At 41.6% G+C, this 5,659-nt stretch overlaps 1 long non-coding RNA gene across 1 annotated transcript; it reads right to left on the reverse strand.

The window, feature by feature from the left end:
• Window positions 1-4,033: 4,033 nt before the first annotated feature.
• Window positions 4,034-4,983, reverse strand: LOC122056308. The gene is made up of 3 exons (XR_006133113.1): window positions 4,556-4,983; window positions 4,385-4,484; window positions 4,034-4,090 (listed from the first exon to the last, which is right to left on the reverse strand). It is a non-coding gene; the product is annotated as an uncharacterized LOC122056308 (long non-coding RNA).
• Window positions 4,984-5,659: the final 676 nt, after the last annotated feature.

Consider the following 5,659-nt stretch of genomic DNA (forward strand, 5'->3'; position numbering starts at 1 on the left):
ATACATACCGAACACGTGTGCAAAATCAATGTAGGTAAAATCAACAATACACCTCAAACAACACTCACATGACATATCTTCACCTATGCCAAGAGTATAACCAACATATACTTCCAATAAAGCATACTAAACCCAGGTGCACTCACAAATCAAACATAATCAAAAAGATACCTCAGATACCACACCAAACACATATGTACATATCACAACTCAGATTAAATCGACAAAATGCCTCCATCAAAACACCACCGATGTACTTATACTACATCTCGGATTTAATCAACAAGCTATCTTCAATAATACCTCCAGATACATACACCGAACTACATATCTATGATCCACAAGGAACTTTCAAATCATATCAGAACATGGATACATATACTACTTGCAAATGGACAGTTCACCCAGGACTCCTACAACACATAACAATCATCATATACGTGCAATATAGACATGCAAAATCAGCATACCAGCTCAATCAAAGAGACCAACCTTATGCTACCAACACTCATGGGTTACGGGTATATCTAAACAAAATTCATGCATATGTATCAAGCATGAATACATCAATCAAAAGCAACTCAAAATGGAGCAGCCTAATCATCCAGTAACAACCCTGCTCTAAGTTCAAAGGAACTAATATCGGACAAGAAAAATATACACAGCCGTGGTATAACATTGCAAGTCAATGTCATACCCTACCAAGACTATATCAAATGGGAAGAATTTTATCATCACAAATCCAAATGTACTCTCCCAGTATACACTAGTAACGAGTGTATCCCATAAGTGTTAAGCAATTAGCTCTACACTTCCTTACATCAGCGGGGTCATATATCCCAATGCACCCTCTAAGTTATCCCACCAGGTATATACAGTCCACGGTCAAAGTCTTCATGGAATAGGATACATCGATCATTTATAAACTATCCAAGCTGAAAATGATTTATGACTAAATCAGTCCTTCTCACGTCAGTACAAAACATGTACTCAAAGGTACTCTAGATACATAACTAAGCACAAATAACCTAAAGGTTCGAACCTCTAAAAATAAAGTATGGCAATCCTCTACTGATCAACCAACAAAACTAAATCATTCATCTACTAACTAATCAAGAATACCTTAATCCTCCACAAGCAACTAAGGTATATCAAACCACATAATATCATATGAATAAATGCGTATGACCCAAAAGACAAAAGTCAGAATTCAAGAACATCAAAACACCCTCATTTTTTTTTTATCCTCAAAAATATCAGCCCAAACCATATCAGGTGAATAAGTCTCTACTCCCCATAAGAGCATATTAACATTCAAAACATCAATCATTATTTATCCACATAGTTTAATATCAGATGAAACAAATATCAATTTTATCATCCTGTTAACTAACCACAATTAACCAGATTTATTAAAATCAAAAATCTCATAGGCACATAAACTCTCTAGCTTCCAATTTATAATCTGATCACCAATTATTAACATCAACCTGTGAACACCATACAGGATACTCACTATATCACCATCAATGACAACCCAAATAAAAGATCATCAAAATAGTTATCCACTAAAAGATCATCAACAACCACATAACATTTACTCTCTTAAATCATTAGAAATCAACACATCAAAATATCTGATCTCACAATATCCCTCAACCTCAAACCATTCTCAACAATGATCAAACATGGTAACTCCCCAATAAACAATTTTCATCGTATCGGGTACCCTAATATCCAAAAGATATGAGTATAAAAACTCAACTGACTAAGTCAACAGGAATAGGTAAGTGTCATCCACTACCCAACTAACAATAGCAGAGACTGGTATGTGCCTCCATCTCCTACTAGTAGTAACAGAAGATAAAACTACTGATGCTATGATAAGAAAATCACTAGAGATAATAATCCTTGATATCTATTAAGGTCAATCATGCTCAATGGATAACCCATCACATATAATATGTGCTACAACATCCAGACAAGTACTAAAGATAAAGTGCTAATACATGTCATAACTATCAAATTAAACATCATACCTATATGCCGTCTGGAGATGTTCCATCGTTGTCCAGCCCCCAAAATTGACCTCGGAATTCCGTACGAGAAAAACAAACACCGGAAATCCATATAAATCCAAAACGGAAGTCCATAACATAATCGAAACGGACAAATCCGTGCAATCGAAAATAACTGCCCAGACTAATCTGTCTCACAACTAGGGCTAGTATAAAAATGTCCAAAATACCAAACGCAGGTATCACACCCTGCTCTGATACCAATGAATTGGTATCAGATAAATCCCGAAAATCCAACACACGGAAATCAAATAAATATCGCCAAACTTTGGCGCGTCGATACCCAATAAACTGATATCAGATTATTCAAAGTACTCATAATACGAAAACAAAGATCGTATAAATCCAGATCACACAGCAAGTATCGTATACCTGCTCTGATACCACTAAATTGTCACGCCCCAGAGGAGTCTCTGTCCGAAGAAATTTCGGTAGCATCTCCCCTGTACGGCGGACAATATGAAACTTTCTACATATCACATATACATCAGCCACAGGCGGCTGGAATGATAACAAAAAAAATAAAGACAAACACCACGCAGTTAATAAAGATATCCAGCCTCTGGCTGTCACAACCACGCAGTTAATAACAGTAATCAATAACAATAGGACTCTGACTCGAAATCCACCCTACTCCACTACACTCGTAAAGCTCAAATCCAACGAACTCACCTCTTCTGCCGTCCAGGCAGGCATATAGTAGAATAAAAACCAAACCATCCAAAAGTCCATCAAACGGTAACAATCCGTACAATATCCATAAATAAAATCCAAAACAAAACTAAAACATAGTCTGATGGAAGAAAAACCAAAATAAAGCAAATAACAACCTAGTAGAGAACTAGCTCTACGTGCAGATGGGGGGCCAGCGACTGGAACTGCTCCGGACAGCCTCAACCTGAAAATATATCAACAATGGAGGCGGGGTGAGTCCAACACTCAGCAGGTACAACTGATATGCATAATAAAACAAATAACAGACAACACTAATCATGCGTACAGTCTCCTGAATATGAGGAGGATAAATGCAACTGAAATGAAATCAGAAGATAACTGTACTGACCGGATCAAAGTATAAAGGTAACAGGTCGTCAGACCGAGTGAGTCATAATCCTGTATGCATGTCAATCAATGCATCCAAACAAATGCAGCATATAAGTGCAGCAATCACAAGCAAATAAAAATGCAATAAATGCATATGTCAACCCCATACTCTGAAATCAATGCTCCTGTGCAATGACAGAGTAAACGGGATGCTGTCGGAGTACTCCTGTCCTGTGACCCCAAATCATAAATGGGGAAGCTCAATGCTCTCATCTCCCGGTACACGATGACGGGGAGGATATCTCTGCCGGCTACCACGCTGAGTCTCCTGACCAACGGAGCCAAACAAAGTCCACCATCTGCCGGCTACCACGCTGCTACCCTAAATGCCAACGGAGCCAAACAGAGCGGAACTGACTGCCGGCTACCACGCTGAGTCACCTGACCAACGGAGCCAAACAGCAGAACCGCCACACACCAGCCAGATATACAAATCCATGGGTGATGTGTGCAGTACATGTAACTGGCGATGAGCTCAACCAAAGTAGAGCCGACAATCGCACAGCATGCAATCATGATGCATGATACTGAACATGGCAATCTCATGAATAACATGGCATGATCCATATAAATAGATACAAAGTGTGTACCACAAGAAGACGTATCAAATAGAAGGCACACAAATCGAAGAGGGTATCAAATAAACCCTAGATCCAGAATATAACAGAGCATGTGGTTAGGTCACTACCTAAGGCATATGTGATCAGGTAGATAATATGTAGTGCAGAATAAATAAACAAACAAACATGTAACTAAGCATGTAGCGACCAACCGAAACAAACAGATAACACAATTATTGTTATATGTTAAACATATTATCATGCATATCAAAAGACATAAGTCAAAGTACCCGCCTCCAATAAAGTGGTCCAAATCCGACTCCGAGATACTCGTCTCGCGTCAAGATCCTGTGTTAAACAAACAAATATATATATTTTATTTAGCTAAATCCTACTGAATAGCTAAATAAACAAATCTCTAAAATTGAATTAGGGCAAAACCCTAATCAATAACTAATAATCCATGCATACAACATTACACTAATCTTGTATCAACATGTTTCAATTAATGACATTCTAATCACACTCAACATTCAACTACAACCTTTAAACTAAAAACATGTCTTACTACATGTTCCAAACTAAACTCATCTACAGCATACTCAAGTATCAAATTACACTAATCAATCACTCTATACGTACCTCAATTCACACACTGCTCTAGATCCGCAACCAACAAGTAGCTGTTGGAAAGAAGGCTGCCGGAACCAAGAACAAGCAAGCCTCACAGCACACAACCTCACTGCTGCAATCAAAACGGATCAATAGCAGATCAATCAATCCAATGACACACCAATGGAACAAGAACCTCACCTTGTTGGCTATGACCTAGGGCACGACACAGAGAAGGGAGGAAGTGAAATCTGTGGCCACCGACGGCTGTGTACCCTAACTAGGGCACGGCTTGGAGCAAAGAGGAGAGAATCGGGCTGGGGGCTTGATCGGCCGTAGTCCTGTGCTCGATCTCTCCGCGGCCAGGGCAACAGGGAGTCGACTGTGGCCCTAGTCACCGGCGGCAGAGGAGTAGAAGGAAAAACCGCTCGGGATCAGGGAAGGAAGTTAGGACACGCACGGAAGACCGGCAGCACTTCCGTCCGGCGTCGACACTGTGCAGGGTAGAGGAGAGGCGGCTCTCGTCGCCGGCGGCAGAGGGGAGAGTGTGCGCACGCGAGAGAGATGAGGAGAAGATCGGGTTTGGGAGAGGAAACCGGCGCGAGGAAGAAGGAGAAAAGGAACGGGCGGAGAAGGTGTCGAGCACGGGGAAAAAAAATAAGAGAAAAAGAAAAGATAAAGGAGAAAAAAAAAATAAAATAAAACTTTTCCTCATTAAAACAGGGTAGTCTAAACAGGCTTTTCCGGGCCCCATTTTTATCCCCGTTAACTCATCCGTACGAGCTCCGAAAAATTCCCGAAAAATTCCCAAAAATTCTGGAAAATTCTCTTATTAATATTCGCCTATTTTCCGGTATTTTACACTGTACGTCCGAGGGACGAGGTGCTGCGGAAGAGTACACCGGCGGACGAGAAGGAAGTGCGCGCGGTGGTTCCGAGGTACAAAAGCCGGAGCGGAAGATTGCTCGGGGAGCAAGAGATGCAGCTAGCGCGAAGGTCGGCACGGGGTGCGACCGAGGGACAAAGTCTGCGGATGAGTACGCTGGTGGACGAGAAGGGACACGCGGCAATTCCGAGGGACGAGAAGCCGGAGGGAAGCACGCTCGAGAAGACCGGAAGATGGGTTCGGGTGAGCCCTATTCCGGATGTCAGAGATCACCCAAGCAAGCGGAGCCGGAGCAGAAAGACCCGGACCAGAGGCGAGCTGAACCGGAGAAGAGAGCACGGACCAAAAGTCAATTGGGTTGACTTTTGGCTCCGGGGCGCCCGGAGCTGTCCGGGGCACCCGGAAGTGACTTTTTGACA

This window comes from Zingiber officinale, chromosome 1B (assembly GCF_018446385.1).
Source record: "Zingiber officinale cultivar Zhangliang chromosome 1B, Zo_v1.1, whole genome shotgun sequence".
NCBI lineage: Eukaryota > Viridiplantae > Streptophyta > Magnoliopsida > Zingiberales > Zingiberaceae > Zingiber > Zingiber officinale.